Source organism: Peromyscus californicus, unplaced genomic scaffold (assembly GCF_007827085.1).
Source record: "Peromyscus californicus insignis strain IS unplaced genomic scaffold, ASM782708v3 Scaffold_24__1_contigs__length_46423439, whole genome shotgun sequence".
Lineage (NCBI taxonomy): Eukaryota > Metazoa > Chordata > Mammalia > Rodentia > Cricetidae > Peromyscus > Peromyscus californicus.
This window is the reverse complement of record NW_026294535.1, coordinates 43,669,120-43,689,319: the sequence shown is the minus strand read 5'-3', so window position 1 is coordinate 43,689,319 and position 20,200 is coordinate 43,669,120. Positions and strand designations below refer to the sequence as shown.

Genomic DNA, 20,200 nt, shown 5'->3' with positions numbered 1-20,200 from the left:
ATATTAGGTATGTTTTCAAGGTCAAACAGAAATCTATTTTAGATAGACAGATGGTCTTCAAACATTTCAGAGACCTCCAGAATATGGTTTTTAAGATGTTTTAATAACATAAGGCTTTTCATGACAGTGAGACACATCTGTTCCTGGCAGCACCAATCTACTTCAAAAAAGGATAATGGGCATCGAAGAAACTTCATATGGAGTTTTCTTTCTTTGTGGCAAAGTTAGCCACTGGGCAAGAATCTGCCCTTGCCTTGACTGCTGACAGTATGCTGTCCAAATTGGACAAGCAGGACACAAAAGAAAGTAACTGCCAAACTTTGCCAAGACAAGATAGGACAGTCCTTCAAAATTCCTGCCTCACAGAAAAGTCTGCCAGAGAGGAACCTTGGGTGACTGTCTAGGCAGCCAATGTCTCTATCATTTCTGTAGTTTTACAAGTTCTAAAATGTTCTATTTAGATCACTTTTGGCATGGCACGATTAAATCAGCTGTTTCCATCTCAGCCCCCCTCACCATACAGAGGAAATCACAGTTTTCTCATTCTCTAAACCTTAGCTTTCTCACTAGTGACAAGGGATAGCACGGTCAAATGGACCTGATTTGAGTACTGGCATTAGTTCCATTCTCAGTCAGAACAAAAGAGGCCCTATTCTGCTCCTGTAGACAGCACGCATCTACCCACCCCACAGATAAGTTGTCAATGGGATCAAGGGGACAGATCCACACAAAGGCTCTGACTCTACCCTTCCCATCTGAAGTGCAGAAGTCCCTGCCCAAGCAGCCCCAGGGAACTCAGTGGATCTTGCCTCAAATTCTGTCCTCCAGTGAACAGTACCTACTGGTATACACTTTTCACAGCCTGAATGATGGGCAAGAAACAAATAATGGGAGGGTATAGATAGAGATAAGATCTGTGGGTACTCTACACTATCCCATTCTATCTCACAACTCTGGGGACTCTTAAGAATTCCAGCATGATCATCTAGGTCACTACAAAAGTCTATTCCCAAGGCAGGAGGTGAGGAGACGTTTCTAGTGGTGTCTGCTACTCTGCTTTAAATCCTTGGCTCATTGGTGTGGGCTTACACACATGCTGTGTCTGGAACCCAAAACCAATGTAAAGTTACATTCGGTTACAAAGGGTGCATGCGTGCCACAGTGCGAGTGTGAAGGTCAGAGGACAACTTGTGAAACTTAATTCTCCTCCCATCATGTGACCCTCAAGGACCTGACTCAGGTGGTCAGGTTTGCAGCAAGCCTTCTGACCACTGAGCCCTGTCACCAGCCCGAACTCAAATGACTGGATGGTCTACCCAGCCCCATCACACACCAGCCGTATGATTCAAGTAGCTTCTCTATGCCTCGTACTGAACTATGAAACAGCAAGGCAAAAATCTCCTTCGTGGGATTTTAATGTGACTAAATGGTTGACAGCCAATCTGTGATAGAGCAAGGCTACCATCATAGGCTCTGCAATCACCCTGCTCCCTGTGGCGGTCTAAAGGGTGACACAAAAGTAGGGCAACACAGTTGTTCACAAATCCTACTTTAGGTTTCCCTTCACTGACTCCATGGAAGTCTGATGGCTTTATTACCATCAATTCTTCCCACTAAAATGCATATCCTAGCCCTAATTTCATTGATGGGAACATATTTACAATAACTTAAAGCGGTCTCGCACTGGTTCTTGCACACCCACACACACAGCAGTGCCTTCACAACAGCTAAAAGGTGGAAGCACCCAAGTGTCCATCCAAAGGTAGCTGTGTGGTTTGAAAGAGAATGACCCCAAAGGAAGTGGCACTATGAAGAGGTGTGGCCTTGGTGGAGAAAGTGTGTCACTGAAAGGGTGGCTTTGAGGTCTTTTTCTCAAGCTTCCCTCAGTGTAACAGTCAGTTGATCTCCTGTTGCCTGCAAGATGTAGCACTCTCAGCTCCAGCACCATGTCTGCCTGCGTGCCACCATGCTCCCAGTCATGATGATAATGGACTAAACCCCTGACACTGTAAGCCAGTCACCCCAATTTCTTGATAAGAGTTGCCGTGGTCATGGTGTCTCTTCACAGCAATAAAAACCCTAAGACTTCTGTACATATATACAGTGGAATATTACACAGTCTTAACAAAGAAATCCTGTACGTGCAATGTGATGAGCCTTAAGAACATCGTGTGAAGCAAAGTAAGATATCAACAAAAATGAGCACACACTTGTAATTCTGGTACCGGGAGACAAGAGCAGGAAGACCAGGAACTTAAGATGCTGGGCTGCAAGTGGGTTGGGGGCCAAACTAGGATACATGAAGTTCTGATTCAAAACAAAAAAATCAACTAGATTCATTTCTCTTAAATAGGTCTTGGCAAAATAAGTATTAACAAATCATTAGCTACAAAAATGCAAATATGCAGTGATGACCTGATATTCCAACATCAACATGTAATCACATACATATAATACAGTCTGGCATGAACAGAGAAGCAATATGGAATGGCTACCTGATATTCCAACATCAACATGTAAACACATATATGTAATCTACACAATATAACATGTTGGTAACTTTGGCATGAACAGAGAAGTAATTGTTCATATACAGCTACGTCTCTTAACTGCTTTCTCAAACTTCAGGTCAGTTTCCTTTAAAAAAAAGAAGCTTAAAAAAAAAAGCAGTGTGTCTTCAATATAAAGACATTTCTGCTCTTTAACTTCTCTTTGTCTGCAGGGACACTAATGCTCTAATACTATTCAGTAATTTTATACATAATCCCACCAGCAACAATCAAAGAAAACAACTAATCGGACTCTACCGGAGCTCTGGTTTGGTTTGTTCGGTGTTTGCTGTGCGTGCCACAGTGCATGCATGGAGGTAAGAGGACATTAGTGGACTGCTTCTTTCTTTGGACCTTCATGTGGATTCCAGGGATTGAATTCAGGTCATCAGGTAAGTATTTTATCTGCTAAACTACCTCATGGCCCTAAGTCTGGTTTTAAGTGCCTAATACAATATGATAAAATAGAAGTACATACTTTTATCCCCAACTTAAAAAAAGAAAAGAAAGGGGGGGGGAGGGAGAGAAGGAAGGAAGGAAGGAAGGAAGGAAGGAAGGAAGGAAGGAAGGAAGGAAGGAAGGAAGGAAGGAAGGAGGCAAGCAAGCCAGGCTTGGTGATGTATGCCTTCGATCCCAGCACTCAGGAGGCAGGTAGATTTCTGTGAGCCAGAGGCCAGCCTGGTTCACACTGCAAACTGCAGGCCTACAGAATGAGATCCTGTCTCAAACAAACATACAAACAAACAAAAAAACAGACACAAAAAATCTAAAAAGTTCCAACACACCACATTCTAAGCCAAAAATACAAAGCTATAAATGTCTAAAAATGCTTCAAGGTGTAAAATTACTGAAGCTAATTGGCACATCCCAAAATCAAATATGGATGCTATGTTCAGAGAATGAGGAATTAGACACTAAGAAGGACTGGGCAAATTGAACACCATCAACAATAAACTTAAGGTCTATTTCTCTGATAAAGTAAAGGTCTAGAACTCAGCAATGGAACCAGGAGAAGAAAAGAATGCCCTCAGTAACAGCTATAGTGTGGAGCTTTCTGCTAGTCTTGCTTACTAGAAACTAACCAGAAGCTCAGAACTGTGATGGTGACTTTGTAACAGAAGATATCATGAAAGCTCTTTTTTTCTCCATAATTTTAAAAAATTGATTCTTTGTGAATTTCACATCACGGACCCCAATCCCACTCATTTCCCAGTCCTTCCAAATCCGCCTCCCTCCCTGCCAAAAAAGTGTCTCACCATGGAAGCTACAGTGTGTCATGGTTGTGTCACACAGGACACCCTTTGCTCCAACCAGCCTTCCTTGCAAATATTCACTGCAATGAGTCATTGGTCTGGTTTGAGGTCTCTGGCTTCCGCTATATCATCAATACTGGACCCTCACTGAGACTCCTCTCGGATATCCTGCTGTTGTCCCAAGTCATGGAGATCCTGCAGCTTTGGTTCTGTAGGACCAGCCACTTCACACACTCCAGCAACTCATAGACAGGGTAGGTGTTAGAGTAGGCCAATTCAAAGCCCTGGATCTGGGCCTGGGTGGTGGCTGAGTTGGTCAGCCTGCCTGCTCTCCTGCACCCACGGGACTCTATGCTAAATCTTTACTTCTGAAAATTCCCTTAATGATGGGGTTAATAGAATACAACTGGTGGCCCAAATCTTGTGTTGCTTAGTAAAGATTAAATAACAAAAATGATAGCCAACCTTTTATTTTGAAACAAATCACTTAACCGTGCAGATAAACTAATTCTGATATAAAAAGATCTGAGACTCACTAGGGTGACAATACTTCTACTCACTGACAATATGAATACTGGGCACGGTGGCGTAACAGCAATCCCAGCACCTGGGGAGGTAAGGCAGGAAGGAGGTAAGGTAAATCTGAGAAAAACCAGCTTACACAGTGAAGTCAGGGCCAACCTGGGCACACTACAGGAGTCGCTCTACAAAACAGAGAGCATTTCTCTGCCAAGAGCCCTTCAAAACAAGACTCCCAGAGCTCAGGCACAGTTACTAAGACCTAATTCCAGAAAACAGTTCCGAAGAAACCGTCTCTTGAGGTGTTTTGAGTAGTTCCATAGCAATACCATATCCCACTGAGATTCCTCCATGAATAAGGGCAGCTTTGGGAAAAAACAATTTTTAAGAAATCCCAATGTAGGAACCGTATCATTAAACTTTAATGTATGGTCAACACAACACCACCACCACCAAACAAGGAGAAGAGAGCTATCTATAGAGACTTGGAATGCAAAAGCGTCTTTAATTAATCAACTTTCCTTTTAAAGACAGAAACTGTGGTTTTTACAAATATGGCCATTCTGATGGGAAGGGGGAAAAGGAAAAGCATATAATCCCCAGAATACAACAGTACACCCAAAGAGAACCCACAACAAGAAAAGATATAAGCTGAACACAGGCTCATACTCATAAATCCCAACCTTTAAAAGGCTGAGGCAGGAGAGATGCCATGAGGTCAAGGCCAACCTGGGCTACAGAGTGAGATGCTGAGATGCTGTCTCAAAAAAAAAAAAAAGAAAAAGAAAAGTAAAGAAAGAAGAGGAAGTAAAAAGGTGGCCAAGGGGCAGAAAAAGAAGGAGTAGGCGAGGAAAAGGGGAAAGGAAATATTATCATGCACTAAATCCTTTCATTATTTTGTGTATGGGTCTTAACAGACACAACAAAAAGTACCTTCTTTTCTTTTGAGACAGAGTCTCACCACCCAGTTCTGACTGGCCTGGAACAGGCTATGTAGACCAGGCTGGCCTGGAACTCACAGAGATCCTCCTGTCTCTGCCTCCTGAGTGCTGGGCTCTGTAAGTATCTTTTTGTCTCAGCTCTACTTGGCCTTTTCATGATCCAGAGAGAGGAACTACTGGGCAGTAGTCAGTAACAACTGGTATACTCAGTATCAATAAAAACTTTGTGTGTTTGGAGGGAGCAGAATCCTACTTCTGGATGGCATGTAGTAAAAGGACCAGATGTTATAATCCTAACAAAAGACAACTTAAAAGGCAAAATGGTAAAACAATGGTTTAAGACATTCTGTCTCAGGATAGGAATGAAGGGCAATGATTCCTGAGGGATGGGAAATTCATGATTATCAAAGCTGAATGCTTTAGTGTATATAGCACATTTCCAAGTAAAGTTACAGGGAGGGGAGCCTAGTGCCAAGGACAGAGTCCAAGATGCTTCCTGAGTGAAACCACAACCAAGAACTGAGAAATTCCAAGGATTCTAGAGGTCTTAGGTCAGTGGTTCTCAATCTGTGCATTGTGACCCCCTTGGGGTCAAGCAACCATTTCATGGGGTCACCTAAGACCCCTGGAAAACACAGCTATTTATATTACATTTCATAACAGTAGCAAGATTACATTTATGAAGTAGCAACAAAAATAATTTTATGGTTGGGGGTCACCGCACCATGAGGAACTGTGTTAAACTAAAGGGTCGCAGCGTTAGGAAGGTTGAGAACTACTGTCTTAGGTGAAAATAAGCTGAAGACTAAATACCGTAAACCATCATATGTATACCTAAAATAAACAAAGAAACCTCAAAATTTAACAGTTAAAAAAAAAAGCTTAGAAAACAGGCAGATATAAACAGACATGTTAAAAATCATTAGCCTTGAGGGGGTGGGGTGGGAGGAGAGAGGACAGGGGAATCCATGGTTGATATGAATAGAAAATCTCTTAATAAAAAAAGAAAGAAAGAAAAAAATCATTAACTTTTAGGGAAATACAGTTTAAACCATAGATAGGAGTCTGAGAGATGGTTCAGTGGTTAAGAGCACTTGCTGCTCTTATAAAGGAAGGGACTTCAGTTCCCAGCACCCACATAGCAGCTCACAACTGTCTGTAACTCTAGTTCTAGGCTATCTGACTCCTTCTTATTGCCTCCAAAGGCAGCAGGCACATTTGTTAAGCATGTACACACATGCAGGCAAAACACTCATGCACACAAAATAATAAATAAATGAACAAATAAACAAACCTATAAATAAATTGTAGGTTTAAAATTAAACTAATTTTAATTTCATTACTTTATTAAATATATCACTATACATCAATCTTAGCAGCTAAAATTAAGATCTGTGGACTGTGTAGGGGTACGGTCATAGTACTTGACTAGCACACTTGAGGTGTGTGAGGCCCAGGTCCATCTCCAGCATAACAGGGGAGGGAGGAGAGCATGGTGTCACTCACTTACCACAAACACAAGTGTGTGAGGATATAATCACAATAGAAGACAATGTGACAATGTCTTATCAAATGAAACATATAATTATCATACTACTCAGCAACTGCAATCTTGGACATTAATTCCAGATATATAAAAGCTTACATTTACAGAAAATATATACATGAATATTTACAGTAGTTCTATTGTAAGCAACAACAAAGTCCTTCAGTGAAAAAAAAAATTAAATTGTGATCCTGCCATCCCATGGAAGAGTATTCAACACCAAAAAGGAACAAATTATTAACATGAACAAAAACTCAGGAAAAAACTCTTTTCTCTCAGAGAATTACACTGTTTTGAAGTCTAGTTGCACACTTTTTTGGTGAGGTGCTGAGGATCAAGTTCAGGATCTTGTGCATGCAAAATAAATACTCGGCCACTGAACCACAGCTCGTGAGCCCTATGCCCAATTCTAATCTCGTTTCTGTAAAAAAATCTTGAAATAACAATAACACAGAGAGAGAATACACCAATGGTATCAAGGGACCAGGGATACAGATTTGGAACATGGAAGAGGAGGTGGATATAGTTAGTAAGTTCAACAGGAAAAGATCCTTTCAGGGACAGGATTCTAGACCTTGATCGTAAATACAAACATTCAGATGATGAAACTGTAAGAAACACACACACATACACGGCACACATGATTCCTGAGAGGAGAGTCTGGAAAAACGCAATGTCAATCTCCTGGCTGTAATATTGAACTACAGTTATGCAATAGTGTCACCGGGAGAAACTAGGTAAAAGGTTCATGGGATACCGTTGTTTGTTTTTTTATTTTGTTATTTTTTTAACTTCCTATTAATACATACTTACTTCACAAGAAAAAGATGAAGGACTATAAGGTGCTGGCGAAGGGTTCAGAGGCAGAGAATGGACTTAACACACACAGAGCCCTAGGTTCAATTCTTAGCAGCCAAAGCAACAGAGATCCTGCCTCAAAATGAAAAAAAAAAGACTGCCTGCCAAACACACAAAACTCATCATCAGGATTCCTAAACTAGTCTTTCAGGCAATAAAAATAAAGTAGAAATCAGATCTACACAAAGGAATCAAGAGTACTAGAAATGATACTTACATGAGCAAATACAGATACTTTCTTATCTTTAAAAGGCAACTGTTTAAAGTGAATTAGTTAAAGCATATTAACAATTGGTATATACACATAAAGTATAAGATCAGAACAGGACAGTGGCTAGGAGAGAAGAAATACGACACTACTGTAAGGATTCCTTTTATATTACTGTACATGTATTAGTTACTATCCATCACTGCGATCAAATTAGCTAACACAGATGATTTCATTGAGTTTTTTCTTTGTTTTTTGAACTAGAGTGTTGGGTAGCTCAGACTGGCTTCAAATCCTCTAAGAAGTGGAGAATGACCTTGAACTTCTGAACTTCCTGCTCCTACTTCCCAAATGCTAGCAACAGCATGCCATCACGCCTGTTTTATGCCATGCTGAGACTGAACCCAGGCCTGCCCATGCATACCAGGTAAGCAATCTACCTACTGAGCTACACCTGGCCAGGAAGGACTCGGTGTGGCTCACAGTCCCAAAGGCTTCATCTAACTTGGAAAGGAAGGCCTAGTGAAACAGCTTAGTTCAGTCACAGAGAAAAAGAATGGAAGCAAATCAAAGTCACCACTCAGACGGGCTTTCTTCTTTTTCTCTTCTTTGTGGCCCCCAGCCTAGGGAATGGGGCCACTCATATTCAGAACAGGTCTTCTCTCAGTTAATCCTCCCAAGAAACAGCCTCAGAGACACAGCAAGATGTACCTCAGTTTCTAAGGTGACTCTCAGTTCAGTCAAGTTGATAATAAGGGTTAGCCATCACACTACATAAAATCAGTGTATTGCCCTGAAGTAGAATTATGGCATATAACAACAACAACAACAACAACAACAAAAAAAGGGAATAAAACAAACAAAACCTCAAACTCAAGAAGCCCAGGCACTGGGTTCACCATTACTAAAGCATGTTTAAATCAGTCATTTCAAATAAATTCAAAAACTGAAATCATGTCTAAAAAGCTAAAGGAGAGTATGAAAACAGTGTGTCAAGTTTAGAGTACCTGTCTGCCCAGGCGGCAGAGGCCTGCATCTAAGTTAAGAGGTTCAACAAGAGGACAAATTTAAGGCCTGCTTGGACTGCAGACCAAGTTTAAGACCAGGCTGAGCAACTTAGTGAGAAGTGCGACTGTCTCAAAATAAAAGAGGGATAAGGCCAGGAGTGGTGGCACAAACCTTTACTAACACTAGAGAGGCAAAGTGAGGTTTAGACCAGTCTAGTCTACAGAGACAGCTCCGAGCCAGCCCAGGTTACACAGTGAAACCCTACCTCAAAAAATAGAGGGGATGAAGATGTAACTAATTGATGTAACACTTATCTAGAATATGATAACACACACACACACACACACACACACACACACACACACACACACACACACACGGGGGGGGGGGGGGGGGGGGGCTGCAAACAAACAAATGAAATGATATGGCTCAGCAGTTAAGAGCACTGGTTCTTCTAACAGAGGATATGGCTCAATTCCCAGCAGCCACATGGCAGCTTGAAACTGTAACTCCAGTTCCAAGTCATCTGATACCTTCTTCTGGTCCCCACAGGCACCCGTCATGAAAGTAGTACACATGTAGGCAAAATACCCACACAAATAAAAAATTGTAAATAAAATAAATAAAAATCATTAAGATGTTAAAAATTATAAAAAGAAGTCAGAACCAAATAGAATTTTTGGAGTTAAAAAACACAGAAACAGGGCTAGAGAGATGGCTCAGCAGTTAAGAGCACTGGACGGTCTTCCAAAGGACCCAGGTTCAATTCCCAGAACCCACGTGGCAGCTCCCAACTGTCTCTAACTCCAGTTCCAGGGGATCCGACACCCTCACAGCAATGCACATAAAATTAAAAGTTAAAAAAAAAAAAAAAAAAAAAAGAAGTACAGAGAGAGACAGGCCAGCCGGATGGCTCAACAGAATGAAGGCACTGTCACCAAGCCTGGCAACCCAAGTTTGAGCACTGAAACCCACAGGGTGGGTGGAAAGACAGAACTCCTTCAGGCCATCCTCTACCCTCTACATACATGCCATGGCACACATGTGTACTGTGCACCCCACCACATATACACAAATAATAAGTGTGAAAACAAAATTTAAGTCCAGTAATAGTGCTTACTTCAACAGCACGTATACTAAAATTAGAACAATACAAAGAAGATTGGTGCCGGGCATGGTGGCGCACGCCTTTAATCCCAGCACTCGGGAGGCAGAGGCAGGCAGATCTCTGTGAGTTTGAGGCCAGCCTAGTCTACAGAGTGAGATCCAGGACAGCCAGGGCTACACAGAGAAACCCTGTCTCGGGAGAAAAAAAAAAAAGGAAAAAAAGCCAGGTGTGCTGGCAGAGGCAGCAGAAGTCTCTGTGAGTTGGAGATCAGCCTGATGTATAGTGAGCCCAGGCTAGACAGGAGCTGTACAGTGAAGCCATCTCACAAAGAGGAGGTGGGGGCTGGAGATGGCTCAGCAGTGAAGTGTATCAGCTGCTCTTGCGGAGGACCCAGGGTTGCTTCCCAGCACCCACAGAGTGGCTCACAACCATGTGTAAACTTAGTCCCCGGGGTTCCAACACCCTCTTCCTGCCTTCCCTGTCACTGCACACACATGGTGCATAGACTCACATGCAGGCGAAACACTCACACACACAAAGTACAAACAAAAATAGAAATGAATTAATGTCATAAAAATTCAAATCTTGTGTGTCAAAAGGATATGATCAAGTCTCTAAAAACAATCCTCAACAATGGAAACCTCACATGTAGCCCAGGCTGTTGAATATGCATGTGCACAAGTCAACTGTTCAGTTTTTCATGGTGCTGGGGACCAAACCCATGGCCTTGTATGCCAGGCAAGTCCTCAACCACTGAGTCATACTCCAGCCCTTAGGGGGGGCGGGCAAACAAAGCAAAATGCACAATGGGGCTAGAGAGATGGCTCAGCAGTTAAAAGCACCGGTTGTTCTTCCAGAAGACCTGGGTTCAAGTCCCAGCACCCACATGGCGGCTCACAAACATCTGTAATGTCAGCCCCAAAGGAGCTGATGTCCTCTTCTAACTTCTATGGGCACTGAATGCATACATTCAGCCAAGCACTCACACACATAAAAAATTAAAATAAAATAAAACAAAACAAAACATGAAGCCTAGCATGGTGGCACACATCTATGATTCCAGCGTGTGGAAAGGTGAAGCAAGAAGATCATGAATCTGAGGCCTGTCTGTGCTACCTATGGAGAGCCTATGTCTCAAGAACCTAACTAAGATATGATATGTGCAGTAAGGTACTTACTGTCCAGCCTGACCACCTGAGCTCAACCCCTAGAACCCACATGATAGGAGAGAACTGACTGCCTCAGGTGTCCTCTGACCTCCACAAGCAGACCACGGCACAGGTGCACACACACACAACAAATCTCCCACACTGAATAAATGTAAAAACAGGAAATTTAGGAAATAGACAAAAAAGCTAAACAAACACTTTTCCAAAGGACATAAAGAAATGGAAAGTACATTAAAAAACATTCTACATCATTAGTCATGAGGCATGCAAAACAAAAATCACAGTGAGGTGCTGGGCTTGGTAGTGCAGGCCTGTAATCCTATCACTCAGAAGGAACATGCAAGAGAGACCAAATTTAAGAACAGTCTGGACTACAGAACAAGTTCCAGACCACCCCGGAATCCAGAAAAAAAGACTTATTTCAAAACTCCAAAGGCTAGGGACGTAGCTCAACAGTAGAGTACCTGCCCACCACGTGAAAAGCCACACACAAGTTTGTAATCAACCAATTTAAGTAGCACTTTACTGTTAACAGGACCAAACTAAAAACTTGGTAATGGTGAGTCAAGTAAGCACAGGGAACAGTTAGCAATAGCTCAGCTTCCTGGGTGCTGGGACTGCAGGCATGCAGTAACATATCACCACCTCTAGCTTTTCCACTTAGGTACAAGAAGTGGTTCTGGAAGTAACGGTATTAGCTGGGCCCAACTATTCAGAACACATGGATCCTGGTCAAAGCCAGCCTGATCAGAGTGAGATCATAGCCAGCCTGGGCAATTGTGCTGGCTAGTTTATGTCATCTAAGAACCAGGGAAACCTCACTTGAGAAAATGTCTCCATAAGATCAGGCTGGTGCCATCGCTGGGCAGGTGGTCCTGAGTGCTATAAGCAGGCTGCACAAGCCATGAGGAGCAGGGCAGCAAGCAGCACCCTTACGACCTCTGCAGCAGGACCTGTCTCCAAGGTTCCTGCCTGTGTGAGCTCCTGCCTGGGCTTCCCTCAGTGTAAGCCACCCCCTTCCTCCTTCAGTTGCTTCTGGTCACGTGTTTCATCACAGCAATAGTAAACATAACCAAGACAGAAATGTACTACGCTCAATCCCCAGTACCCCCATCAAAACAAAATGGGGGGGGGGGTCATAACTAGGTTCCTTAAAGCTGTATTTCAAGAAAGGAAATCAACAAGAGGCTGCATAAGAAATAATCCTTTATAAATATTTTCTTAAGAGAGTTGCTGTTTTGTTGGTTTTTTCAGTGCCCAGAACCAAACTTAGGTTCTCTCACGTGCTAAACAAAGGCTTTATCATTAAGTTATATATAGCCTTAGTTCCAGAAAAGAGTGTTTTTCTGAGGACTGAACCTAATGCCTTTCCCATGGCAGGCAAGGCCTCTATTACTTACCTACAGCCCTAGTCCCTGTAATTTTTTTTTGAGAGGCAGCCAGGCACTCACAAGAACAGGTAGTCCTTGAACCTATGACCTTCCTGCCTCAGCCTCTGAGCACCTAGGATAACAAGTATGAGCCACCCACACTTGGCTGCCTTAAAAATAAATAAAGACATTTTTATTTTTGGATGTGTGTGTCTGTGTGCCACATGCATGTAAGTGTCCACAGAGGCCAGAAGAAGGTATCAGGTTCTCTGGAGCTGGAATTATAGACAGCTGTGAGCCACCCACCATGGGGGCTGAGAACTGAACTAGCACCCTCTAGAAAAGCAGCAAGTAATCTTACTCAGTTGAGTGAGCCCCTGGCTGCCTTCTAAACATTTGTTTGGAACAGTAATGGCTCAGTGGGTAAAGGTACTGGCCACCAAACCTGGTGACCTGAGTTCAGTTCCTGAGACCCATACACGGTGGAAAGAGAAGCTACAGGCTGGCCTCTGGCCTCCATGTGTGCTACGGCAAGTGCATACCCACACACACACAGGACTAATAAATGTAGTAAGTTGTCTGACACAGAGTCTTGCATAGCTGCCCAGGCAGGTCTCACATGTGTGATCTTTCTGCCTCAGCATCCTGAACAGTTGGGATTATTGACACATACCACCACTCTCAGTTTCTAAAAAATTTCTGGGGTTAAAAATGATAAATTGGCCGGGCGGTGGTGGCAGAGGCAGGCGGATCTCCGTGAGTTCGAGGCCAGCCTGGGCTACCAAGTGAGTTCCAGGAAAGGCGCAAAGCTACACAGAGAAACCCTGTCTCGAAAAACCAAAAAAAACAAACAAACAAACAAAAAGATAAATTGGAGCCAGGCATGGTGGCACACACCTTTAATCCCAGCACTGGGATTAAAGGTGAGTTCAGGCCAGTCAAGGCTACCTAGTGAGACCTTGTCTCAAGCAAACAAACAAAAATCCTAAACTGGATTTTTCTTTACCAAAGGTATGTCTGCTGTTTTAAAGAAAAGCAAAATGTATGCTGTAGGGACTGGGGAGATGGCTCAGCAGTTAAGAGCACTGGCTGCTCTTACAGAGGACCCAGGTCCAGTTCTCAGCAGCCACATCAGCACTCACAACCATCTGTAACTCCAGTTTCAGATAATGCAATTCCTTCTTCTGGACTCCAAAGGCACCAGGCACATACACATATAATACATGCAGGCACCAGGCACATACACAGTATACATGGACATACATGCAGGCAAACACTTGTACACATAAAACAAAAATAAGTATTTTCTTTAAAAAATTAAAAGTATACCAGGCGGTAATAGTCTCAGCCCTCAGGAGGCAGAGACATGCAGATCTCTGAGTTCGAGGGCAGCCTGGTCTAAATATCGACTTCTAGGACAGCCAAGATTGTTATATATAGAGAAACCTTGTCTCAGAAAACGAAAACAAAAAAATTAAAGTATGATGAATTTACTAGTGGAAAAGGTTAAGAAATTTCAGTAGTTCAAGCTGGGCATGATGGCGCACACCTTTGATCCTAGCATCTGGGAGGCAGAGGCAGGCAGATCTCTGTGAGTTCAAGGCCAGCCTGGTCTACAGAACAAGTTCCAGGACAGGCTCCAAAGTTAAACAGAGAAACACTGTCTTGAAAAAACAAACCAAAACAAGAAATTCAGTAGTTCAATCCAAACCACTGTATATTCACAGCATTTACTGGAGATGAACAAATAACATCATCTATCCCAAACTACCTGCATCTCTCACTTGGACTGCAGCAAAAGGCTTTTAAAACTCAGCTGAATTTAAATCCCCTCATCTAGTAAATGGGCACAATACTATTTCCACCCACACGGGGTTCTGTGACGATTAAGTGAGAACGCAGTACAATGCTCGGCTTGCAGCCTGGAGTAGAGAAACCGCTTCATACACATTGACTGTTATTACCTGAGGAAACGCTCAGTCCCCATGAGTCCAGTGCTGGGATGGCATCTCATTTAAGAAACAAGTTTAACCTCAAAAAAAAACAAACAAACAAAACCAACAGTTAAAAGCAATGTTAAATATCAACACACTGAGACCTCATGAGCAATAAAGAGATCGCGCTCAAGACCCACGGTGGAGCCTTTTGTGCCTCTTCCCCTCTTCCCAGTGTCCGGCCGGGACAGCTAGTGTACAAGACTCAGTCAGCTCAGGGCAAGAGGCCCACTGCACAGGATGGCAAGTCACCCAGGACTTCTGTTGTTCTTCCTGACAGACGAACTGGTCAGTGACAATAGCCTTGTTCAAGCTTCTTTACTTCAGATGAAAACACTGCCTGTTCGAGACGGCTACGGCCTAGACACACCTTCTTCTACTACGGAGCCTTCCTCCCAGGTCTTTACTTGGGAGACTTGCCCAACCGCCCCCCAAAAAATTACTTTAGGCCCAATTAGCAACTCCAAAGGATTAGCCATAGAAAGGCTAGAAGAGAGCCCATAAAAAGACCAAAGTGTTAACCTGAGTAATTACCAATTTTAAAATAAACATCAAAATTACCTGAAGGAGAAACTAATCTTTTCAGCATCAGATGTGTGGTGATGGTTTGGAGAACAGGTGATGTGTGGTGGTGATTTGGAGAACAAGTGATGGATTATGGTGGTGATTTGGAAAACAGGTGATGGATTATGGTGATTTGGAGAATAGGTGATGTGTGGTGGTGATTTGGAAAACAGGTGATTTGTGGTGGTGATTTGGTGGAAACCAAGGGGCACCGTGGAAGGTCACTCACACTATGCAGACAGCATTCATACAGAGGATTTTATTAATGGAAGGGAAGAAGGAACTCAGAGTGATCCTCTGGTGATAAAGGCTGAGGAGAGAGGAGGAATGAGAGAGAAAGAGACAGGAAGAGAAGAGACAGAAAGGGAGGAAGGGAGAGACAGAGACAGAGAGACAGAGAGGTGGGCAGAGTCTACCTCTTTTTTTTTTTTTTCCAGAGCTGAGGACTGAATCCAGGGCCTTGTGTTTGCTAGGCAAGCGCTCTACGCACAGCAGAGTGAGACATTCCTGTAATCCCAGAAAGACCCTATCTCAAAAATATATGTTTTAAGATAGAGTACAATCAGAACTCATAACTTTACTGATGAAGAATAAATACAGTCATTTTTTGAAAACTGACAATACTTACTAATGCTAAATATACATATAGCCTATTACCTAGCAACCCACTCCAAGGTATATATAATCACTGGAAGTGACTGTCTCACAAAACAAGAACATTGGACAACATGTACAAAAATATTCCTAGTAATAAGGAGGCAGAGGCAGGTGGATCTCTGCGAGTTCGAGGCCAGCCTGGTCTACAGAGCGAGTTCCAGGACAGTCAGGATGGTTACACAGAGAAACCCTCTCTAGAACAAACAAACAAATCAGATAATACAAACCTATGGTTCAGAAGTCAATAGTGATTACCTTTGGAAGTCATTTATGCAAGGTATTAAGATCCTCTTGTCTCTGCCTTCCAAATGCTGAGAGTACGTACGGGCCTGCGCAAAAGTCTAGAGCATTCCTGATGTCCAGTAGGTTTACTTCCAAAGAAAACTGTCTCAACAACATTGCTTGAGGGGACTTAACGCTCAGAGCTGACTCAGTAGAAGCAGGGATTGTATTCCAGTCTATCTAGCCTAGACACAGATGTACTACATTCAGTACTGCTTTGGGAAGCCATGCCAACCACTGCCCTACTCTGTGCAGTTAATCTTCTATGCCTCCATGACCAAGTCAGTGTTTAACCTCAGCATTTCCCACTGGCCTCCTTAGCATCAGAGAAGTAAGAACATTCACAGGCACCAAAGCTACACAGAGAAGCCCTGTCTCAAAAAACCAACCAAAAATAAATAAATAAATAAAAATAAATAAACAAAACTATGCTTTTATGCCAAGCACAGTGGCACACACATCTTTAATCCCAGTACCTGGGAGGCAGAGGCAAGCAGATCTAGGCTTTTTCTCTCACCTCAGTATCTCTGAATATACAACACATCCTCTATCTAGAACAACACTTAAAAAAAAAAAAAATGAGGTCTCAGGAGACCTAAGAGGTCAAACTAGTTTCACAGCAGCACTAAGATGTTATTTGCACTTACTCTGTCTTGGCGGTGTTGGGGCTTGAACCCAAGGCCTGTGCGTGCTACATAAACTCTTGACCACTTAAGTATTTTGGTTTTAGATTTATTTTATGTATGTGTGTTTGCCTGCATGTATGTATGTGCACCACGTGTGTGCCCGGTGTCTGGGGACAGCAACAAATGTTCTTAATTGCTGAACCATGTCTCCAGACCCCTACTGAAATATTTCGCCAGCCCTCTTTCTATTTTTAATTTTGAGACAAGCTCTTAGTAAGTTGTCCAGGCTTGCCTTGACCTTGCCCTCTTCCCACTTCCAACCTCCCCAAGCACTGGGGAGTACAGGCCCACCTTGATTTGTCTTGTTCACAGAGAGAGATATAACTATACGTAAAACTGCTAGTGTGTTCATGGAAGTCAAGGTAGGAACATTAATCCAAAGTAACAGGAGAGCTGGGGAAGCAGCTCAATGGTACACCGTCCACAGCACTGCAAATGACACCAAACCAGCCGTGGTCAAACATCCCTGTAATCCAAGGCTGGAGCTGAAAGCAGGACAGCGATCTCAAGGCCAGCCTGGGTCACATAACAAGACCAGTAACAGGAGGGATGAGGGCTCAGGCTGTAGCTCAGGTGGCGAGGTGCTTCCGTAGCACTCACAAAGCCTGGTGTGGTGTGCGTGTCTGTGATTCCAGCACTGGGGACACAGAGGCGGGAGCAAGAGAATCAGAAGCCTGGGCTACATGTCTAAAAACAAACAACAAACAGAAAACTACTAGTGATATTTTATCCCTCTACACATTCAATTTTTAAAACTAAACTAGACCGTCTCACTAAGAAATAAACCCTGAAACGAGTTGGGATGTGGTCAGTGAAGGACTTGACAGCATGAGGAAGGCTCTCAGTGCAGCCCCAGCACAGCAGATGATGAAACAGAACGTCCACAGTGAAGCACTAAAGATTAATAATCCTGCAGTCCCTTCTCAATATCCTCCACACCAACCCTCCAACTCCTATAGATAACCAAAACCTCAACACGCTCAAATCCTTTATAGTAAGTAGCGTATTTGCATATACTCTGTAGAGCTACATACTTTGGTGGGGAGTGAAAACTTAGGGTCTTGTTATATAACCCAGATTGGCTTCTGCTGGGGATGTCTTTCTCTATGCTTTGAATGTGTTGCTCTGATTGGTTAATAAATAAAGTGCTGATTGGCCAGTAGCCAGGCAGGAAATATAGTATAGGTGGGATGAGCAGAGACGAGAATTCTGAAAGAGGAAGGCTGAGGCAGGAGACACTGCCTGCCACCACCACGAGAAGCAAGATGTAAAGTACCGGTAAGCCTAGAGCCACGTGGTGAGGTATAGGTTAATAGAAATGGTTAATTTAAGATATAAGAACTAGATAGCAAGAAGCCTGCCACGGCCATACAGTTTATAAGTAATATAAGTCTCTGTGTGTTTACTTGGGTCTGAGCGGCTGCAGGAGCTAGATGGACACAGGGAAACTCCAGCTACAGGCTTCTGTGGTGATTTAAAAGAAAATGGTCCTCCAAAGGGAGTGGCACCAATGAGAGGCATGGCCTTGTTGGAGAAGCGTGTCACTGTGGAGGCGGGCTTTGAGGTCTCCTACGCTTAAGCTACACCCAGTGAGACAGACCACTTCCTGTTGCCTGCGGGATCAAGATGTAGATCCTTCTCCACTCTCAGCTCCTTCTCCAGCACCATGTCTGCCTGCACGCCACCACAACCTAGTCATGACAATAATAATGGACTAAACCTTTGAAACTGTAAGCCACTCAATTAAATGTTTTCCTTCATAAGAGTTGCCATGGTCATGGTGTCTCTTCACAGAAAGAAACCCTAGCTAAGGCAGCTTCACATTCTCAGTCTTCTAAATGCTGGGATATGCACCACCACACTGAGCCTACCTATATATTCAATCATTTCTATATTATATCTCATACTATGTAGATAGTTGTTATGCAGTATTGATTACAAGACAATTAGGGAAAACGTCTGTATGTGTTTGGTACAGCTGCAGTTGTTCTGATTTTTTTTTTTTCAGACAGCATTTCATCATTTAGCCTTGGTTAGCTTGAAACTCTGTATGTAGACCAGGCTAGCAAATTCAGAGATCCCCTACCTGCCTCTGCCTCCCAGTGCTGGGACTGCAGGTGTGCTCCACCATGCCTGGCCTCTTTCCTGAACATGTTTTCACTGTATTTGGCTGAATCCACAAATGTGGAACTCACAATTAAGGAAGGCTGACTATAACTTCTGTCCTTCAATTCATGTGTTGTTCCCCTCCACCCCCACTGCTTGAGACAGTGCCCCACTCTATAACCCAGGCTGGTCTGGAACCCACAGCAATTCTCCTGCCTCAGCCTCCCAAGTGCTGGGATTACAGGCATAAACCATCAAATCACATCAAACATGTTCATGCCTTTTTAAAAAGAGTGCTTTCTTTCTTTTTCTTCCTTCCTTCCTGTCTGTCTGTCTGTCTCTCTCTCTCCCCTGTGGGTCTTCTGCTTATGTATCTTGTCTATGAGTACAAATGCCTGGAGCTTGCAGAGCAGAAGAGGGCGCTGGAGTCCATGGAACTGGAGTTAGACACAGTTGTGAACTTCCATGTGGGTGCTGGGAATGAAATACAGATCTTCTGCAAGAACAAGTGTTTTGTTGTTTTGTTTTGTTTTGTTGTTGTTGTTGTTTTTGTTTTGTCTTGTTGGTTTTTTGAGACAAGGTTTCTCTGTAGTCCTGGCTATCCTGGAACTCGCTCTGTAGACCAGGCAGGCCTCAAACTCAAGAGATCTGCCTTCCTCTGCCTCCAAAGTGCTGGGATTACAGGTGTGCATCACTACCACCTGGCTAGAACAAGTGCTCTTAACCCCTGATCCATCTCTCCAGCTCACATTCATGTATTTACTATTCTTGGCAGAACAGTAAATATAAAATACTTCTCTCTCTCTCTCTCTCTCTCTCTCTCTCTCTCTCTCTCTCTCTCTCTAACACACACACACACACACACACACACACACACACACACACACTTCCACTTCACATATATACTCACAAATGAACTGGGTCAAACATTGGGAAGGTCAGTATCACTCAGTGAATCAATACCTGTCAATCTGGGTCAGTGTGTAGATGAACAATTTTAATCCAAGCACTTGGGAGACAGAGGCAGGCAGATCTCTGTGAGTGTGAAGCAAGCCTGATCTACATAATGAATTCCAGGCCAGTCAAGGATATATAGTGAGACTTTGTCTCAAAGACAAAAAAAAAAAAAAAGTTATCAGCTGACCAATTCATAGTATTTCCAAATCACTCGTGGGTAAAGATCTATTCAGTTTAGAAGACAGATAGCTACAGTACCTAGATTGAAGCTAGAACCATGTACCTACAGAACTATCTCCCCAGACACACAAATAAATTTTAATTCCACCAAGGACAAAACTCTAATGCTTTTAGACTCAACAATGTACCATCAGGCACATGCCCATAACCCCAACACTCCAGAGGCCAAAGGAGGAAAAGCTGAA

The 20,200-nt window shown here is 43.1% G+C and overlaps 1 protein-coding gene across 15 annotated transcripts in view; it reads right to left on the bottom strand.

Moving 5' to 3' along the window:
• The window catches only part of R3hdm2 (R3H domain containing 2), a 125,161-nt gene that overhangs the window by 91,494 nt on the left and 13,467 nt on the right, over positions 1-20,200 (bottom strand). For 12 of the 15 annotated variants that reach the window (XM_052753577.1, XM_052753585.1, XM_052753589.1 and 9 more), the window contains one exon: positions 14,494-14,561. The exons of 2 other annotated variants lie outside the window; for them this stretch is intronic. The gene's annotated coding sequence lies outside the window, so the exon portion shown is untranslated. Of the gene's footprint in view, positions 1-14,493; positions 14,562-19,781; positions 19,926-20,200 lie in introns of those variants that run through there. One more of the 15 variants, XM_052753578.1, reaches the window with a different exon arrangement.